Genomic DNA, 19,572 nt, shown 5'->3' on the forward strand with positions numbered 1-19,572 from the left:
TGGTTCTGCTCAGGCAGAGCAGTGCTGATGCTCCTCATAAAGCTGTCGCTGCTGTGAAGGTTCTAGGTGACATCACAAATCCCTTTGGTTACATACACAACAAAGCTGGGTTGTTGTTGTTTACACTCTGCAAGGCCTGTGGAAGTGAGTGACATCATAGCACTGTAGTTCTGAGGGTTCAAGATGGATGCAACAATCTCCTGTTGCTTCTATGAAGGCCGTAATAGACGACATCACCAAACAGCTCCATAGTCACATACACAGCAAAGGAGAGATGTTGTTTACACCTAGTGATGTCAGTGGTATTGAGTGACATCACAGCACAGTGCTAAGGCTCCTGGGCCTGGACACAGCAGCGGCTGCAATATCTCAACGGAGAATACGTTTATATCTATGTGTGTGTGTGCGCATATATATATATATATATATATATATATATATATATATATATTTCTCCGCCGAAATCACTTTTAAACCCATTTCCACCTTTTTTTCCCTTCTCTTCCTCTTACTTTTTTTTCACGTTTTTTTACGTTTTTCTCCTTTTCGCCTCTTTTCTGGGCGTATTATTCTTCTTTTTCTTCTTTTTTTTCGTCTAATGCATACCCCATCAGTGCAGCAATGCTTATTCAATACCGCCAGCAGATGGAGACACTGGGGGATAATTTTCTAAGGATTTATACGGATTTTTCCTGTCTGAATTTGTCGCACAGAAAGTTGCAGGCCAAATATGTGTGACATTTCTGCGACTTTAGCTTCTAGAGCATTTTTACAACATTATACATAGGTGCTGAATACATAAAAAGCGACTGTTCAGCGACAGACAAGTCGCATCGGCTGAAAGTAGGCCAGAATGTCAGTCCATGTTGGAGCAGGTTTAGATACAGTCTAAAGCATAGATCTCAAAGTCTGTGCACAGAATTTAGCAAGGGCCTCGCACCTTCTGATGCATCAGGTAGGTGCACAATAGCATAGCCTAACCCTCTGTACTTTGGTCTATATTGATGCGGGACATAGACAGCCAGCTGATGACCAATCCATTAGTGCAATGGATGGCTGGAAGCATTTGTCTTTGCCTTTGCAATACCACAGAAGCAATGCATGGTCAATGTACAGCAATGACACACCTGTGTGAACAGCCAGGAGACCCCCCCCCCCATGTTATGTTACATAGTTACATAGTTAGTACGGTCGAAAAAAGACATATGTCCATCACGTTCAACCAGGGAATTAAGGGGTAGGGGTGTGGCGCGATATTGGGGAAGGGATGAGATTTTATATTTCTTCATAAGCATTAATCTTATTTTGTCAATTAGGAACATTCAGCACCCACCCGCTATCAAGGCAGCTGCCTATCATGTCATGCCCTACCTGCACAGGTGTGCTGGCTACTCAAATGATCCAATTAAGGAGGCCATTTAGTCAGCAGCAGCAGAAGTCCTGTGCCTGGACGCTCCAACAGGGGCCAGACACAAGCAGAAGCAGAAGCAGCAGAAGCAGCAGCAGCACCACCTTTTGTTTTTTGGCTGCAGCAGCAGCAAGGCCCACAGGGCTGGCTAGCTGGCTAGCCAGCAAGCAGGTAGCAATGAAAGTAGGAATCTTTCTTTTTAACCCTGTAAGGGGGTGGTGCACTGTACCCGAAGATACTGCCATATCGGGTCAATGCATAGGGCGACGGAAGCAAGCTTCGAAATCGGCCCCCGTTCTCAAAAATCCATTTAATATATGGTCCCCAGATAGGGGACGTATCAGATATTAAACTGATAAGAACAGATACTACACTTGATCTTAGCCAAAAGGCCGAGAAGCGATAACCGTGAAAGGGGCGGGCCCAACAAGGTCCCCTTCATGGGCACTATCACTGCTTGCTGTCAGGGAGGCTGCCAGACAATTTTCCATGCACACTCTGGGCTGGGGGGCAGTCAACCACCAGTACACACAGCAGAACCTAAACCCATACCATTATTGCTAAGCAGCAAGACAGGGGCCCATTGCACTCCCACGGGGCCTTTTTAAATGCAATCCATAACCCGGATTTGCCAGGAACCCTTCTTACTCCTCCTACTTGCATGTGACACTGGGCTTAGGATCTGCATAGGAAACACACACACAAGCACACACCTACCTTTGTTGCCTGCAGATGCCTCCTTGGCTGTCCCCAAACGGTATCAAACCAACACCCACGGGAAGCTGTAAGCATAGAGGACATGCCTGCACCCCATTGGACATACCTGTGTGGGTTAAATCCGGGTTATTTGACAACCTATGGCGGTGATGGTTCTGCTCAGGCAGAGCAGTGCTGATGCTCCTCATAAAGCTGTCGCTGCTGTGAAGGTTCTAGGTGACATCACAAATCCCTTTGGTTACATACACAACAAAGCTGGTGTTACGCCTAGCGCTCCGGGTCCCCGCTCCTCCCCGGAGCGCTCACGGCGTCTTTCTCCCTGCAGCGCCCCGGTCAGTCCCGCTGACCGGGAGCGCTGCACTGTTTTGGCCGTTGGGGATGCGATTCGCACAGCGGGACGCGCCCGCTCGCGAATCGCATCCCAGGTCACTTACCCGTCCCGGTCCCCTGCTGTCTTGTGCTGGCGCGCGCGGCTCCGCTCTCTAGGGCGCGCGCGCGCCAGCTCTCTGAGACTTAAAGGGCCAGTGCACCAATGATTGGTGCCTGGCCCAATTAGCTTAATTGGCTCCCACCTGCTCCCTGCCTTTATCTAGTCTCCTCCCTTGCACTCCCTTGCCGGATCTTGTTGCCTTGTGCCAGTGAAAGCGTTTAGTGTGTCCAAAGCCTGTGTCCTGAACTTCTGCTACCCATCCTGACTACGAACCTTGCCGCCTGCCCCCGACCTTCTGCTACGTCTGACCTTGCCTCTGCCTAGTCCTTCTGTCCCACGCCTTCTCAGCAGTCAGCGAGGTAGAGCCGTTGCTAGTGGATACGACCTGGTTGCTACTGCCGCAGCAAGACCATCCCGCTTTGCGGCGGGCTCTGGTGAAAACCAGTAGCCTCTTAGAACCGGTCCACTAGCACGGTCCCCGCCAATCCCTCGCTGACACAGAGGATCCACTACCAGCCAGCCGGAATCGTGACAGTAGATCCGGCCATGGATCCCGCTGAGGTGCCGCTGCCTAGTCTCGCTGATCTTCCCACGGTGGTCGCTCAGCAATCGCAGCAGATTGCCCAACAAGGACAGCAGCTGTCGCAGTTGACCGCCATGTTACAGCAAATTCTGCCTCTGCTACAGCAGCAACCATCTCCTCCGCCAGCTCCTGCACCTCCTCCGCAGCGAGTGGCCGCTCCTAACCTCCGCTTGTCCCTGCCGGACAAATTTGATGGGGACTCCAGACTCTGCCGTGGATTTTTGTCTCAGTGTTCCCTGCATATGGAGATGTTGTCAGACTTGTTTCCTACAGAACGGTCTAAGGTGGCGTTCGTAGTGAGCCTTCTTTCAGGAAAGGCCTTGTCTTGGGCCACACCGCTCTGGGACCGCAATGATCCTGCCACAGCCACAGTCCAGTCCTTCTTTGCTGAAGTCCGAAGTGTCTTTGAGGAACCTGCCCGAGCCTCTTCTGCTGAGACTGCCTTGCTGAACCTGGTCCAGGGTAATTCTTCCGTTGGCGAGTACGCCATACAATTCCGTACTTTTGCTTCTGAACTATCCTGGAATAATGAGGCTCTCTGCGCGACCTTTAAAAAAGGCCTATCCAGTCGCATCAAGGATGTGCTGGCCGCACGAGAGATTCCTGCCAACCTCCAAGAACTCATCCATTTGGCTACCCGCATTGACATGCGTTTTTCTGAACGACACCAAGAGCTCCGCCAGGAAAAAGACTTTGATCTCTGGGCACCTCTCCCACAGCATCCTTTGCAGTCTTCGCCTGGGCCTCCCGCCGAGGAGGCCATGCAAGTGGATCGGTCTCGCCTGACCCAGGAAGAGAGGAATCGCCGTAGAGAAGAAAATCTCTGTCTGTACTGTGCCAGTACTGAACATTTCTTGGTGGATTGCCCTATCCGTCCTCCACGCCTGGGAAACGCACGCACGCACCCAGCTCACGTGGGTGTTGCATCTTTTGGTTCTAAGTCTTCTTCTCCACGTCTCACGGTGCCCGTGCGGATTTCTCCTACAACCAACTCCTCCCTCTCAGCCGTGGCCTGCTTGGACTCTGGTGCCTCCGGGAATTTTATGTCGGAGTCCTTTGTTAATAGATTCTGCATCCCGGTGACCCGTCTCGTCAAACCGCTCTACATTTCCGCGGTCAACGGAGCCAGATTGGACTGCACCGTGCGTTACCGCACAGAACCCCTCCTGATGTCTATCGGACCCCACCACGAAAGGATTGAGTTCTGCATTCTCCCCAACTGTACCTCTGAGGTCCTCCTCGGTCTGCCTTGGCTCCGGCTTCATTCCCCCACCATTGATTGGACCACCGGGGAGATCAGGAACTGGGACTCTGCCTGCCACAGGAAGTGCCTCTCCCCCCCTCCCAGTCCCATCAGGCAAGCCTCTGTGCCTCCCCATGGCCCCCGTCCTGGTGTCACACTGCCCCGTGCCAGGCCTCGCCCTCTGCCCTCCCTCCCCATTCCCACTCCTGCTGTACTGCCTGCCGTTGAGGAAACCCTCCATTCTTTCCCGGTGTCCTCATCCCAGGGGAGGCAGTTACCGGACAAAGAGAAGGGGAGACCTAAGGGGGGGGGTACTGTTACGCCTAGCGCTCCGGGTCCCCGCTCCTCCCCGGAGCGCTCACGGCGTCTTTCTCCCTGCAGCGCCCCGGTCAGTCCCGCTGACCGGGAGCGCTGCACTGTTTTGGCCGTTGGGGATGCGATTCGCACAGCGGGACGCGCCCGCTCGCGAATCGCATCCCAGGTCACTTACCCGTCCCGGTCCCCTGCTGTCTTGTGCTGGCGCGCGCGGCTCCGCTCTCTAGGGCGCGCGCGCGCCAGCTCTCTGAGACTTAAAGGGCCAGTGCACCAATGATTGGTGCCTGGCCCAATTAGCTTAATTGGCTCCCACCTGCTCCCTGCCTTTATCTAGTCTCCTCCCTTGCACTCCCTTGCCGGATCTTGTTGCCTTGTGCCAGTGAAAGCGTTTAGTGTGTCCAAAGCCTGTGTCCTGAACTTCTGCTACCCATCCTGACTACGAACCTTGCCGCCTGCCCCCGACCTTCTGCTACGTCTGACCTTGCCTCTGCCTAGTCCTTCTGTCCCACGCCTTCTCAGCAGTCAGCGAGGTAGAGCCGTTGCTAGTGGATACGACCTGGTTGCTACTGCCGCAGCAAGACCATCCCGCTTTGCGGCGGGCTCTGGTGAAAACCAGTAGCCTCTTAGAACCGGTCCACTAGCACGGTCCCCGCCAATCCCTCGCTGACACAGAGGATCCACTACCAGCCAGCCGGAATCGTGACAGCTGGGTTGTTGTTGTTTACACTCTGCAAGGCCTGTGGAAGTGAGTGACATCATAGCACTGTAGTTCTGAGGGTTCAAGATGGATGCAACAATCTCCTGTTGCTTCTATGAAGGCCGTAATAGACGACATCACCAAACAGCTCCATAGTCACATACACAGCAAAGGAGAGATGTTGTTTACACCTAGTGATGTCAGTGGTATTGAGTGACATCACAGCACAGTGCTAAGGCTCCTGGGCCTGGACACAGCAGCGGCTGCAATATCTCAACGGAGAATACGTTTATATCTATGTGTGTGTGTGCGCATATATATATATATATATATATATATATATATATATATATATATATATTTCTCCGCCGAAATCACTTTTAAACCCATTTCCACCTTTTTTTCCCTTCTCTTCCTCTTACTTTTTTTTCACGTTTTTTTACGTTTTTCTCCTTTTCGCCTCTTTTCTGGGCGTATTATTCTTCTTTTTCTTCTTTTTTTTCGTCTAATGCATACCCCATCAGTGCAGCAATGCTTATTCAATACCGCCAGCAGATGGAGACACTGGGGGATAATTTTCTAAGGATTTATACAGATTTTTCCTGTCTGAATTTGTCGCACAGAAAGTTGCAGGCCAAATATGTGTGACATTTCTGCGACTTTAGCTTCTAGAGCATTTTTACAACATTATACATAGGTGCTGAATACATAAAAAGCGACTGTTCAGCGACAGACAAGTCGCATCGGCTGAAAGTAGGCCAGAATGTCAGTCCATGTTGGAGCAGGTTTAGATACAGTCTAAAGCATAGATCTCAAAGTCTGTGCACAGAATTTAGCAAGGGCCTCGCACCTTCTGATGCATCAGGTAGGTGCACAATAGCATAGCCTAACCCTCTGTACTTTGGTCTATATTGATGCGGGACATAGACAGCCAGCTGATGACCAATCCATTAGTGCAATGGATGGCTGGAAGCATTTGTCTTTGCCTTTGCAATACCACAGAAGCAATGCATGGTCAATGTACAGCAATGACACACCTGTGTGAACAGCCAGGAGACCCCCCCCCCCCATGTTATGTTACATAGTTACATAGTTAGTACGGTCGAAAAAAGACATATGTCCATCACGTTCAACCAGGGAATTAAGGGGTAGGGGTGTGGCGCGATATTGGGGAAGGGATGAGATTTTATATTTCTTCATAAGCATTAATCTTATTTTGTCAATTAGGAACATTCAGCACCCACCCGCTATCAAGGCAGCTGCCTATCATGTCATGCCCTACCTGCACAGGTGTGCTGGCTACTCAAATGATCCAATTAAGGAGGCCATTTAGTCAGCAGCAGCAGAAGTCCTGTGCCTGGACGCTCCAACAGGGGCCAGACACAAGCAGAAGCAGAAGCAGCAGAAGCAGCAGCAGCACCACCTTTTGTTTTTTGGCTGCAGCAGCAGCAAGGCCCACAGGGCTGGCTAGCTGGCTAGCCAGCAAGCAGGTAGCAATGAAAGTAGGAATCTTTCTTTTTAACCCTGTAAGGGGGTGGTGCACTGTACCCGAAGATACTGCCATATCGGGTCAATGCATAGGGCGACGGAAGCAAGCTTCGAAATCGGCCCCCGTTCTCAAAAATCCATTTAATATATGGTCCCCAGATAGGGGACGTATCAGATATTAAACTGATAAGAACAGATACTACACTTGATCTTAGCCAAAAGGCCGAGAAGCGATAACCGTGAAAGGGGCGGGCCCAACAAGGTCCCCTTCATGGGCACTATCACTGCTTGCTGTCAGGGAGGCTGCCAGACAATTTTCCATGCACACTCTGGGCTGGGGGGCAGTCAACCACCAGTACACACAGCAGAACCTAAACCCATACCATTATTGCTAAGCAGCAAGACAGGGGCCCATTGCACTCCCACGGGGCCTTTTTAAATGCAATCCATAACCCGGATTTGCCAGGAACCCTTCTTACTCCTCCTACTTGCATGTGACACTGGGCTTAGGATCTGCATAGGAAACACACACACAAGCACACACCTACCTTTGTTGCCTGCAGATGCCTCCTTGGCTGTCCCCAAACGGTATCAAACCAACACCCACGGGAAGCTGTAAGCATAGAGGACATGCCTGCACCCCATTGGACTTACCTGTGTGGGTTAAATCCGGGTTATTTGACAACCTATGGCGGTGATGGTTCTGCTCAGGCAGAGCAGTGCTGATGCTCCTCATAAAGCTGTCGCTGCTGTGAAGGTTCTAGGTGACATCACAAATCCCTTTGGTTACATACACAACAAAGCTGGGTTGTTGTTGTTTACACTCTGCAAGGCCTGTGGAAGTGAGTGACATCATAGCACTGTAGTTCTGAGGGTTCAAGATGGATGCAACAATCTCCTGTTGCTTCTATGAAGGCCGTAATAGACGACATCACCAAACAGCTCCATAGTCACATACACAGCAAAGGAGAGATGTTGTTTACACCTAGTGATGTCAGTGGTATTGAGTGACATCACAGCACAGTGCTAAGGCTCCTGGGCCTGGACACAGCAGCGGCTGCAATATCTCAACGGAGAATACGTTTATATCTATGTGTGTGTGTGCGCATATATATATATATATATATATATATATATATATATATATATATATTTCTCCGCCGAAATCACTTTTAAACCCATTTCCACCTTTTTTTCCCTTCTCTTCCTCTTACTTTTTTTTCACGTTTTTTTACGTTTTTCTCCTTTTCGCCTCTTTTCTGGGCGTATTATTCTTCTTTTTCTTCTTTTTTTTGTCTAATGCATACCCCATCAGTGCAGCAATGCTTATTCAATACCGCCAGCAGATGGAGACACTGGGGGATAATTTTCTAAGGATTTATACTGATTTTTCCTGTCTGAATTTGTCGCACAGAAAGTTGCAGGCCAAATATGTGTGACATTTCTGCGACTTTAGCTTCTAGAGCATTTTTACAACATTATACATAGGTGCTGAATACATAAAAAGCGACTGTTCAGCGACAGACAAGTCGCATCGGCTGAAAGTAGGCCAGAATGTCAGTCCATGTTGGAGCAGGTTTAGATACAGTCTAAAGCATAGATCTCAAAGTCTGTGCACAGAATTTAGCAAGGGCCTCGCACCTTCTGATGCATCAGGTAGGTGCACAATAGCATAGCCTAACCCTCTGTACTTTGGTCTATATTGATGCGGGACATAGACAGCCAGCTGATGACCAATCCATTAGTGCAATGGATGGCTGGAAGCATTTGTCTTTGCCTTTGCAATACCACAGAAGCAATGCATGGTCAATGTACAGCAATGACACACCTGTGTGAACAGCCAGGAGACCCCCCCCCCCATGTTATGTTACATAGTTACATAGTTAGTACGGTCGAAAAAAGACATATGTCCATCACGTTCAACCAGGGAATTAAGGGGTAGGGGTGTGGCGCGATATTGGGGAAGGGATGAGATTTTATATTTCTTCATAAGCATTAATCTTATTTTGTCAATTAGGAACATTCAGCACCCACCCGCTATCAAGGCAGCTGCCTATCATGTCATGCCCTACCTGCACAGGTGTGCTGGCTACTCAAATGATCCAATTAAGGAGGCCATTTAGTCAGCAGCAGCAGAAGTCCTGTGCCTGGACGCTCCAACAGGGGCTAGACACAAGCAGAAGCAGCAGAAGCAGCAGCAGCACCACCTTTTGTTTTTTGGCTGCAGCAGCAGCAAGGCCCACAGGGCTGGCTAGCTGGCTAGCCAGCAAGCAGGTAGCAATGAAAGTAGGAATCTTTCTTTTTAACCCTGTAAGGGGGTGGTGCACTGTACCCGAAGATACTGCCATATCGGGTCAATGCATAGGGCGACGGAAGCAAGCTTCGAAATCGGCCCCCGTTCTCAAAAATCCATTTAATATATGGTCCCCAGATAGGGGACGTATCAGATATTAAACTGATAAGAACAGATACTACACTTGATCTTAGCCAAAAGGCCGAGAAGCGATAACCGTGAAAGGGGCGGGCCCAACAAGGTCCCCTTCATGGGCACTATCACTGCTTGCTGTCAGGGAGGCTGCCAGACAATTTTCCATGCACACTCTGGGCTGGGGGGCAGTCAACCACCAGTACACACAGCAGAACCTAAACCCATACCATTATTGCTAAGCAGCAAGACAGGGGCCCATTGCACTCCCACGGGGCCTTTTTAAATGCAATCCATAACCCGGATTTGCCAGGAACCCTTCTTACTCCTCCTACTTGCATGTGACACTGGGCTTAGGATCTGCATAGGAAACACACACACAAGCACACACCTACCTTTGTTGCCTGCAGATGCCTCCTTGGCTGTCCCCAAACGGTATCAAACCAACACCCACGGGAAGCTGTAAGCATAGAGGACATGCCTGCACCCCATTGGACTTACCTGTGTGGGTTAAATCCGGGTTATTTGACAACCTATGGCGGTGATGGTTCTGCTCAGGCAGAGCAGTGCTGATGCTCCTCATAAAGCTGTCGCTGCTGTGAAGGTTCTAGGTGACATCACAAATCCCTTTGGTTACATACACAACAAAGCTGGGTTGTTGTTGTTTACACTCTGCAAGGCCTGTGGAAGTGAGTGACATCATAGCACTGTAGTTCTGAGGGTTCAAGATGGATGCAACAATCTCCTGTTGCTTCTATGAAGGCCGTAATAGACGACATCACCAAACAGCTCCATAGTCACATACACAGCAAAGGAGAGATGTTGTTTACACCTAGTGATGTCAGTGGTATTGAGTGACATCACAGCACAGTGCTAAGGCTCCTGGGCCTGGACACAGCAGCGGCTGCAATATCTCAACGGAGAATACGTTTATATCTATGTGTGTGTGTGCGCATATATATATATATATATATATATATATATATATATATATATATTTCTCCGCCGAAATCACTTTTAAACCCATTTCCACCTTTTTTTCCCTTCTCTTCCTCTTACTTTTTTTTCACGTTTTTTTACGTTTTTCTCCTTTTCGCCTCTTTTCTGGGCGTATTATTCTTCTTTTTCTTCTTTTTTTTCGTCTAATGCATACCCCATCAGTGCAGCAATGCTTATTCAATACCGCCAGCAGATGGAGACACTGGGGGATAATTTTCTAAGGATTTATACTGATTTTTCCTGTCTGAATTTGTCGCACAGAAAGTTGCAGGCCAAATATGTGTGACATTTCTGCGACTTTAGCTTCTAGAGCATTTTTACAACATTATACATAGGTGCTGAATACATAAAAAGCGACTGTTCAGCGACAGACAAGTCGCATCGGCTGAAAGTAGGCCAGAATGTCAGTCCATGTTGGAGCAGGTTTAGATACAGTCTAAAGCATAGATCTCAAAGTCTGTGCACAGAATTTAGCAAGGGCCTCGCACCTTCTGATGCATCAGGTAGGTGCACAATAGCATAGCCTAACCCTCTGTACTTTGGTCTATATTGATGCGGGACATAGACAGCCAGCTGATGACCAATCCATTAGTGCAATGGATGGCTGGAAGCATTTGTCTTTGCCTTTGCAATACCACAGAAGCAATGCATGGTCAATGTACAGCAATGACACACCTGTGTGAACAGCCAGGAGACCCCCCCCCCCCATGTTATGTTACATAGTTACATAGTTAGTACGGTCGAAAAAAGACATATGTCCATCACGTTCAACCAGGGAATTAAGGGGTAGGGGTGTGGCGCGATATTGGGGAAGGGATGAGATTTTATATTTCTTCATAAGCATTAATCTTATTTTGTCAATTAGGAACATTCAGCACCCACCCGCTATCAAGGCAGCTGCCTATCATGTCATGCCCTACCTGCACAGGTGTGCTGGCTACTCAAATGATCCAATTAAGGAGGCCATTTAGTCAGCAGCAGCAGAAGTCCTGTGCCTGGACGCTCCAACAGGGGCCAGACACAAGCAGAAGCAGAAGCAGCAGAAGCAGCAGAAGCAGCAGCAGCACCACCTTTTGTTTTTTGGCTGCAGCAGCAGCAAGGCCCACAGGGCTGGCTAGCTGGCTAGCCAGCAAGCAGGTAGCAATGAAAGTAGGAATCTTTCTTTTTAACCCTGTAAGGGGGTGGTGCACTGTACCCGAAGATACTGCCATATCGGGTCAATGCATAGGGCGACGGAAGCAAGCTTCGAAATCGGCCCCCGTTCTCAAAAATCCATTTAATATATGGTCCCCAGATAGGGGACGTATCAGATATTAAACTGATAAGAACAGATACTACACTTGATCTTAGCCAAAAGGCCGAGAAGCGATAACCGTGAAAGGGGCGGGCCCAACAAGGTCCCCTTCATGGGCACTATCACTGCTTGCTGTCAGGGAGGCTGCCAGACAATTTTCCATGCACACTCTGGGCTGGGGGGCAGTCAACCACCAGTACACACAGCAGAACCTAAACCCATACCATTATTGCTAAGCAGCAAGACAAGGGCCCATTGCACTCCCACGGGGCCTTTTTAAATGCAATCCATAACCCGGATTTGCCAGGAACCCTTCTTACTCCTCCTACTTGCATGTGACACTGGGCTTAGGATCTGCATAGGAAACACACACACAAGCACACACCTACCTTTGTTGCCTGCAGATGCCTCCTTGGCTGTCCCCAAACGGTATCAAACCAACACCCACGGGAAGCTGTAAGCATAGAGGACATGCCTGCACCCCATTGGACTTACCTGTGTGGGTTAAATCCGGGTTATTTGACAACCTATGGCGGTGATGGTTCTGCTCAGGCAGAGCAGTGCTGATGCTCCTCATAAAGCTGTCGCTGCTGTGAAGGTTCTAGGTGACATCACAAATCCCTTTGGTTACATACACAACAAAGCTGGGTTGTTGTTGTTTACACTCTGCAAGGCCTGTGGAAGTGAGTGACATCATAGCACTGTAGTTCTGAGGGTTCAAGATGGATGCAACAATCTCCTGTTGCTTCTATGAAGGCCGTAATAGACGACATCACCAAACAGCTCCATAGTCACATACACAGCAAAGGAGAGATGTTGTTTACACCTAGTGATGTCAGTGGTATTGAGTGACATCACAGCACAGTGCTAAGGCTCCTGGGCCTGGACACAGCAGCGGCTGCAATATCTCAACGGAGAATACGTTTATATCTATGTGTGTGTGTGCGCATATATATATATATATATATATATATATATATATTTCTCCGCCGAAATCACTTTTAAACCCATTTCCACCTTTTTTTCCCTTCTCTTCCTCTTACTTTTTTTTCACGTTTTTTTACGTTTTTCTCCTTTTCGCCTCTTTTCTGGGCGTATTATTCTTCTTTTTCTTCTTTTTTTTCGTCTAATGCATACCCCATCAGTGCAGCAATGCTTATTCAATACCGCCAGCAGATGGAGACACTGGGGGATAATTTTCTAAGGATTTATACTGATTTTTCCTGTCTGAATTTGTCGCACAGAAAGTTGCAGGCCAAATATGTGTGACATTTCTGCGACTTTAGCTTCTAGAGCATTTTTACAACATTATACATAGGTGCTGAATACATAAAAAGCGACTGTTCAGCGACAGACAAGTCGCATCGGCTGAAAGTAGGCCAGAATGTCAGTCCATGTTGGAGCAGGTTTAGATACAGTCTAAAGCATAGATCTCAAAGTCTGTGCACAGAATTTAGCAAGGGCCTCGCACCTTCTGATGCATCAGGTAGGTGCACAATAGCATAGCCTAACCCTCTGTACTTTGGTCTATATTGATGCGGGACATAGACAGCCAGCTGATGACCAATCCATTAGTGCAATGGATGGCTGGAAGCATTTGTCTTTGCCTTTGCAATACCACAGAAGCAATGCATGGTCAATGTACAGCAATGACACACCTGTGTGAACAGCCAGGAGACCCCCCCCCCATGTTATGTTACATAGTTACATAGTTAGTACGGTCGAAAAAAGACATATGTCCATCACGTTCAACCAGGGAATTAAGGGGTAGGGGTGTGGCGCGATATTGGGGAAGGGATGAGATTTTATATTTCTTCATAAGCATTAATCTTATTTTGTCAATTAGGAACATTCAGCACCCACCCGCTATCAAGGCAGCTGCCTATCATGTCATGCCCTACCTGCACAGGTGTGCTGGCTACTCAAATGATCCAATTAAGGAGGCCATTTAGTCAGCAGCAGCAGAAGTCCTGTGCCTGGACGCTCCAACAGGGGCCAGACACAAGCAGAAGCAGAAGCAGCAGAAGCAGCAGCAGCACCACCTTTTGTTTTTTGGCTGCAGCAGCAGCAAGGCCCACAGGGCTGGCTAGCTGGCTAGCCAGCAAGCAGGTAGCAATGAAAGTAGGAATCTTTCTTTTTAACCCTGTAAGGGGGTGGTGCACTGTACCCGAAGATACTGCCATATCGGGTCAATGCATAGGGCGACGGAAGCAAGCTTCGAAATCGGCCCCCGTTCTCAAAAATGCATTTAATATATGGTCCCCAGATAGGGGACGTATCAGATATTAAACTGATAAGAACAGATACTACACTTGATCTTAGCCAAAAGGCCGAGAAGCGATAACCGTGAAAGGGGCGGGCCCAACAAGGTCCCCTTCATGGGCACTATCACTGCTTGCTGTCAGGGAGGCTGCCAGACAATTTTCCATGCACACTCTGGGCTGGGGGGCAGTCAACCACCAGTACACACAGCAGAACCTAAACCCATACCATTATTGCTAAGCAGCAAGACAGGGGCCCATTGCACTCCCACGGGGCCTTTTTAAATGCAATCCATAACCCGGATTTGCCAGGAACCCTTCTTACTCCTCCTACTTGCATGTGACACTGGGCTTAGGATCTGCATAGGAAACACACACACAAGCACACACCTACCTTTGTTGCCTGCAGATGCCTCCTTGGCTGTCCCCAAACGGTATCAAACCAACACCCACGGGAAGCTGTAAGCATAGAGGACATGCCTGCACCCCATTGGACTTACCTGTGTGGGTTAAATCCGGGTTATTTGACAACCTATGGCGGTGATGGTTCTGCTCAGGCAGAGCAGTGCTGATGCTCCTCATAAAGCTGTCGCTGCTGTGAAGGTTCTAGGTGACATCACAAATCCCTTTGGTTACATACACAACAAAGCTGGGTTGTTGTTGTTTACACTCTGCAAGGCCTGTGGAAGTGAGTGACATCATAGCACTGTAGTTCTGAGGGTTCAAGATGGATGCAACAATCTCCTGTTGCTTCTATGAAGGCCGTAATAGACGACATCACCAAACAGCTCCATAGTCACATACACAGCAAAGGAGAGATGTTGTTTACACCTAGTGATGTCAGTGGTATTGAGTGACATCACAGCACAGTGCTAAGGCTCCTGGGCCTGGACACAGCAGCGGCTGCAATATCTCAACGGAGAATACGTTTATATCTATGTGTGTGTGTGCGCATATATATATATATATATATATATATATATATATATATATATATATTTCTCCGCCGAAATCACTTTTAAACCCATTTCCACCTTTTTTTCCCTTCTCTTCCTCTTACTTTTTTTTCAAGTTTTTTTACGTTTTTCTCCTTTTCGCCTCTTTTCTGGGCGTATTATTCTTCTTTTTCTTCTTTTTTTTCGTCTAATGCATACCCCATCAGTGCAGCAATGCTTATTCAATACCGCCAGCAGATGGAGACACTGGGGGATAATTTTCTAAGGATTTATACTGATTTTTCCTGTCTGAATTTGTCGCACAGAAAGTTGCAGGCCAAATATGTGTGACATTTCTGCGACTTTAGCTTCTAGAGCATTTTTACAACATTATACATAGGTGCTGAATACATAAAAAGCGACTGTTCAGCGACAGACAAGTCGCATCGGCTGAAAGTAGGCCAGAATGTCAGTCCATGTTGGAGCAGGTTTAGATACAGTCTAAAGCATAGATCTCAAAGTCTGTGCACAGAATTTAGCAAGGGCCTCGCACCTTCTGATGCATCAGGTAGGTGCACAATAGCATAGCCTAACCCTCTGTACTTTGGTCTATATTGATGCGGGACATAGACAGCCAGCTGATGACCAATCCATTAGTGCAATGGATGGCTGGAAGCATTTGTCTTTGCCTTTGCAATACCACAGAAGCAATGCATGGTCAATGTACAGCAATGACACACCTGTGTGAACAGCCAGGAGACCCCCCCCCCCATGTTATGTTACATAGTTACATAGTTAGTACGGTCGAAAAAAGACATATGTCCATCACGTTCAACCAGGGAATTAAGGGGTAGGGGTGTGGCGCGATATTGGGGAAGGGATGAGATTTTATATTTCTTCATAAGCATTAATCTTATTTTGTCAATTAGGAACATTCAGCACCCACCCGCTATCAAGGCAGCTGCCTATCATGTCATGCCCTACCTGCACAGGTGTGCTGGCTACTCAAATGATCCAATTAAGGAGGCCATTTAGTCAGCAGCAGCAGAAGTCCTGTGCCTGGACGCTCCAACAGGGGCCAGACACAAGCAGAAGCAGAAGCAGCAGAAGCAGCAGCAGCACCACCTTTTGTTTTTTGGCTGCAGCAGCAGCAAGGCCCACAGGGCTGGCTAGCTGGCTAGCCAGCAAGCAGGTAGCAATGAAAGTAGGAATCTTTCTTTTTAACCCTGTAAGGGGGTGGTGCACTGTACCCGAAGATACTGCCATATCGGGTCAATGCATAGGGCGACGGAAGCAAGCTTCGAAATCGGCCCCCGTTCTCAAAAATCCATTTAATATATGGTCCCCAGATAGGGGACGTATCAGATATTAAACTGATAAGAACAGATACTACACTTGATCTTAGCCAAAAGGCCGAGAAGCGATAACCGTGAAAGGGGCGGGCCCAACAAGGTCCCCTTCATGGGCACTATCACTGCTTGCTGTCAGGGAGGCTGCCAGACAATTTTCCATGCACACTCTGGGCTGGGGGGCAGTCAACCACCAGTACACACAGCAGAACCTAAACCCATACCATTATTGCTAAGCAGCAAGACAAGGGCCCATTGCACTCCCACGGGGCCTTTTTAAATGCAATCCATAACCCGGATTTGCCAGGAACCCTTCTTACTCCTCCTACTTGCATGTGACACTGGGCTTAGGATCTGCATAGGAAACACACACACAAGCACACACCTACCTTTGTTGCCTGCAGATGCCTCCTTGGCTGTCCCCAAACGGTATCAAACCAACACCCACGGGAAGCTGTAAGCATAGAGGACATGCCTGCACCCCATTGGACTTACCTGTGTGGGTTAAATCCGGGTTATTTGACAACCTATGGCGGTGATGGTTCTGCTCAGGCAGAGCAGTGCTGATGCTCCTCATAAAGCTGTCGCTGCTGTGAAGGTTCTAGGTGACATCACAAATCCCTTTGGTTACATACACAACAAAGCTGGGTTGTTGTTGTTTACACTCTGCAAGGCCTGTGGAAGTGAGTGACATCATAGCACTGTAGTTCTGAGGGTTCAAGATGGATGCAACAATCTCCTGTTGCTTCTATGAAGGCCGTAATAGACGACATCACCAAACAGCTCCATAGTCACATACACAGCAAAGGAGAGATGTTGTTTACACCTAGTGATGTCAGTGGTATTGAGTGACATCACAGCACAGTGCTAAGGCTCCTGGGCCTGGACACAGCAGCGGCTGCAATATCTCAACGGAGAATACGTTTATATCTATGTGTGTGTGTGCGCATATATATATATATATATATATATATATATATATATATATTTCTCCGCCGAAATCACTTTTAAACCCATTTCCACCTTTTTTTCCCTTCTCTTCCTCTTACTTTTTTTTCACGTTTTTTTACGTTTTTCTCCTTTTCGCCTCTTTTCTGGGCGTATTATTCTTCTTTTTCTTCTTTTTTTTCGTCTAATGCATACCCCATCAGTGCAGCAATGCTTATTCAATACCGCCAGCAGATGGAGACACTGGGGGATAATTTTCTAAGGATTTATACTGATTTTTCCTGTCTGAATTTGTCGCACAGAAAGTTGCAGGCCAAATATGTGTGACATTTCTGCGACTTTAGCTTCTAGAGCATTTTTACAACATTATACATAGGTGCTGAATACATAAAAAGCGACTGTTCAGCGACAGACAAGTCGCATCGGCTGAAAGTAGGCCAGAATGTCAGTCCATGTTGGAGCAGGTTTAGATACAGTCTAAAGCATAGATCTCAAAGTCTGTGCACAGAATTTAGCAAGGGCCTCGCACCTTCTGATGCATCAGGTAGGTGCACAATAGCATAGCCTAACCCTCTGTACTTTGGTCTATATTGATGCGGGACATAGACAGCCAGCTGATGACCAATCCATTAGTGCAATGGATGGCTGGAAGCATTTGTCTTTGCCTTTGCAATACCACAGAAGCAATGCATGGTCAATGTACAGCAATGACACACCTGTGTGAACAGCCAGGAGACCCCCCCCCCCATGTTATGTTACATAGTTACATAGTTAGTACGGTCGAAAAAAGACATATGTCCATCACGTTCAACCAGGGAATTAAGGGGTAGGGGTGTGGCGCGATATTGGGGAAGGGATGAGATTTTATATTTCTTCATAAGCATTAATCTTATTTTGTCAATTAGGAACATTCAGCACCCACCCGCTATCAAGGCAGCTGCCTATCATGTCATGCCCTACCTGCACAGGTGTGCTGGCTACTCAAATGATCCAATTAAGGAGGCCATTTAGTCAGCAGCAGCAGAAGTCCTGTGCCTGGACGCTCCAACAGGGGCCAGACACAAGCAGAAGCAGAAGCAGCAGAAGCAGCAGCAGCACCACCTTTTGTTTTTTGGCTGCAGCAGCAGCAAGGCCCACAGGGCTGGCTAGCTGGCTAGCCAGCAAGCAGGTAGCAATGAAAGTAGGAATCTTTCTTTTTAACCCTGTAAGGGGGTGGTGCACTGTACCCGAAGATACTGCCATATCGGGTCAATGCATAGGGCGACGGAAGCAAGCTTCGAAATCGGCCCCCGTTCTCAAAAATCCATTTAATATATGGTCCCCAGATAGGGGACGTATCAGATATTAAACTGATAAGAACAGATACTACACTTGATCTTAGCCAAAAGGCCGAGAAGCGATAACCGTGAAAGGGGCGGGCCCAACAAGGTCCCCTTCATGGGCACTATCACTGCTTGCTGTCAGGGAGGCTGCCAGACAATTTTCCATGCACACTCTGGGCTGGGGGGCAGTCAACCACCAGTACACACAGCAGAACCTAAACCCATACCATTATTGCTAAGCAGCAAGACAGGGGCCCATTGCACTCCCACGGGGCCTTTTTAAATGCAATCCATAACCCGGATTTGCCAGGAACCCTTCTTACTCCTCCTACTTGCATGTGACACTGGGCTTAGGATCTGCATAGGAAACACACACACAAGCACACACCTACCTTTGTTGCCTGCAGATGCCTCCTTGGCTGTCCCCAAACGGTATCAAACCAACACCCACGGGAAGCTGTAAGCATAGAGGACATGCCTGCACCCCATTGGACTTACCTGTGTGGGTTAAATCCGGGTTATTTGACAACCTATGGCGGTGATGGTTCTGCTCAGGCAGAGCAGTGCTGATGCTCCTCATAAAGCTGTCGCTGCTGTGAAGGTTCTAGGTGACATCACAAATCCCTTTGGTTACATACACAACAAAGCTGGGTTGTTGTTGTTTACACTCTGCAAGGCCTGTGGAAGTGAGTGACATCATAGCACTGTAGTTCTGAGGGTTCAAGATGGATGCAACAATCTCCTGTTGCTTCTATGAAGGCCGTAATAGACGACATCACCAAACAGCTCCATAGTCACATACACAGCAAAGGAGAGATGTTGTTTACACCTAGTGATGTCAGTGGTATTGAGTGACATCACAGCACAGTGCTAAGGCTCCTGGGCCTGGACACAGCAGCGGCTGCAATATCTCAACGGAGAATACGTTTATATCTATGTGTGTGTGTGCGCATATATATATATATATATATATATATATATATATATATATATATATTTCTCCGCCGAAATCACTTTTAAACCCATTTCCACCTTTTTTTCCCTTCTCTTCCTCTTACTTTTTTTTCACGTTTTTTTACGTTTTTCTCCTTTTCGCCTCTTTTCTGGGCGTATTATTCTTCTTTTTCTTCTTTTTTTTCGTCTAATGCATACCCCATC

At 48.0% G+C, this 19,572-nt stretch overlaps 7 non-coding genes across 7 annotated transcripts; all 7 read right to left on the reverse strand.

Moving 5' to 3' along the window:
* Window positions 1-1,621: 1,621 nt before the first annotated feature.
* On the reverse strand, window positions 1,622-1,812 carry LOC130351229 (U2 spliceosomal RNA). The gene has a single exon (XR_008887976.1). It is a non-coding gene; the product is annotated as a U2 spliceosomal RNA (small nuclear RNA).
* Window positions 1,813-6,925: 5,113 nt separating this feature from the next.
* LOC130351230 (U2 spliceosomal RNA) lies at window positions 6,926-7,116 on the reverse strand. The gene has a single exon (XR_008887977.1). It is a non-coding gene; the product is annotated as a U2 spliceosomal RNA (small nuclear RNA).
* Window positions 7,117-9,197: 2,081 nt separating this feature from the next.
* Window positions 9,198-9,388, reverse strand: LOC130351231 (U2 spliceosomal RNA). Its single transcript, XR_008887978.1, has one exon. It is a non-coding gene; the product is annotated as a U2 spliceosomal RNA (small nuclear RNA).
* A 2,096-nt stretch (window positions 9,389-11,484) lies between these two features.
* Window positions 11,485-11,675, reverse strand: LOC130351232 (U2 spliceosomal RNA). The gene has a single exon (XR_008887979.1). It is a non-coding gene; the product is annotated as a U2 spliceosomal RNA (small nuclear RNA).
* Window positions 11,676-13,750: 2,075 nt separating this feature from the next.
* On the reverse strand, window positions 13,751-13,941 carry LOC130351185 (U2 spliceosomal RNA). The gene has a single exon (XR_008887936.1). It is a non-coding gene; the product is annotated as a U2 spliceosomal RNA (small nuclear RNA).
* Window positions 13,942-16,029: 2,088 nt separating this feature from the next.
* On the reverse strand, window positions 16,030-16,220 carry LOC130351233 (U2 spliceosomal RNA). The gene has a single exon (XR_008887980.1). It is a non-coding gene; the product is annotated as a U2 spliceosomal RNA (small nuclear RNA).
* A 2,082-nt stretch (window positions 16,221-18,302) lies between these two features.
* Window positions 18,303-18,493, reverse strand: LOC130351234 (U2 spliceosomal RNA). The gene has a single exon (XR_008887981.1). It is a non-coding gene; the product is annotated as a U2 spliceosomal RNA (small nuclear RNA).
* Between the last annotated feature and the right edge of the window lie 1,079 nt (window positions 18,494-19,572).

This window comes from Hyla sarda, unplaced genomic scaffold (genome assembly GCF_029499605.1).
Source record: "Hyla sarda isolate aHylSar1 unplaced genomic scaffold, aHylSar1.hap1 scaffold_964, whole genome shotgun sequence".
Taxonomy (NCBI): Eukaryota; Metazoa; Chordata; class Amphibia; order Anura; family Hylidae; genus Hyla; species Hyla sarda.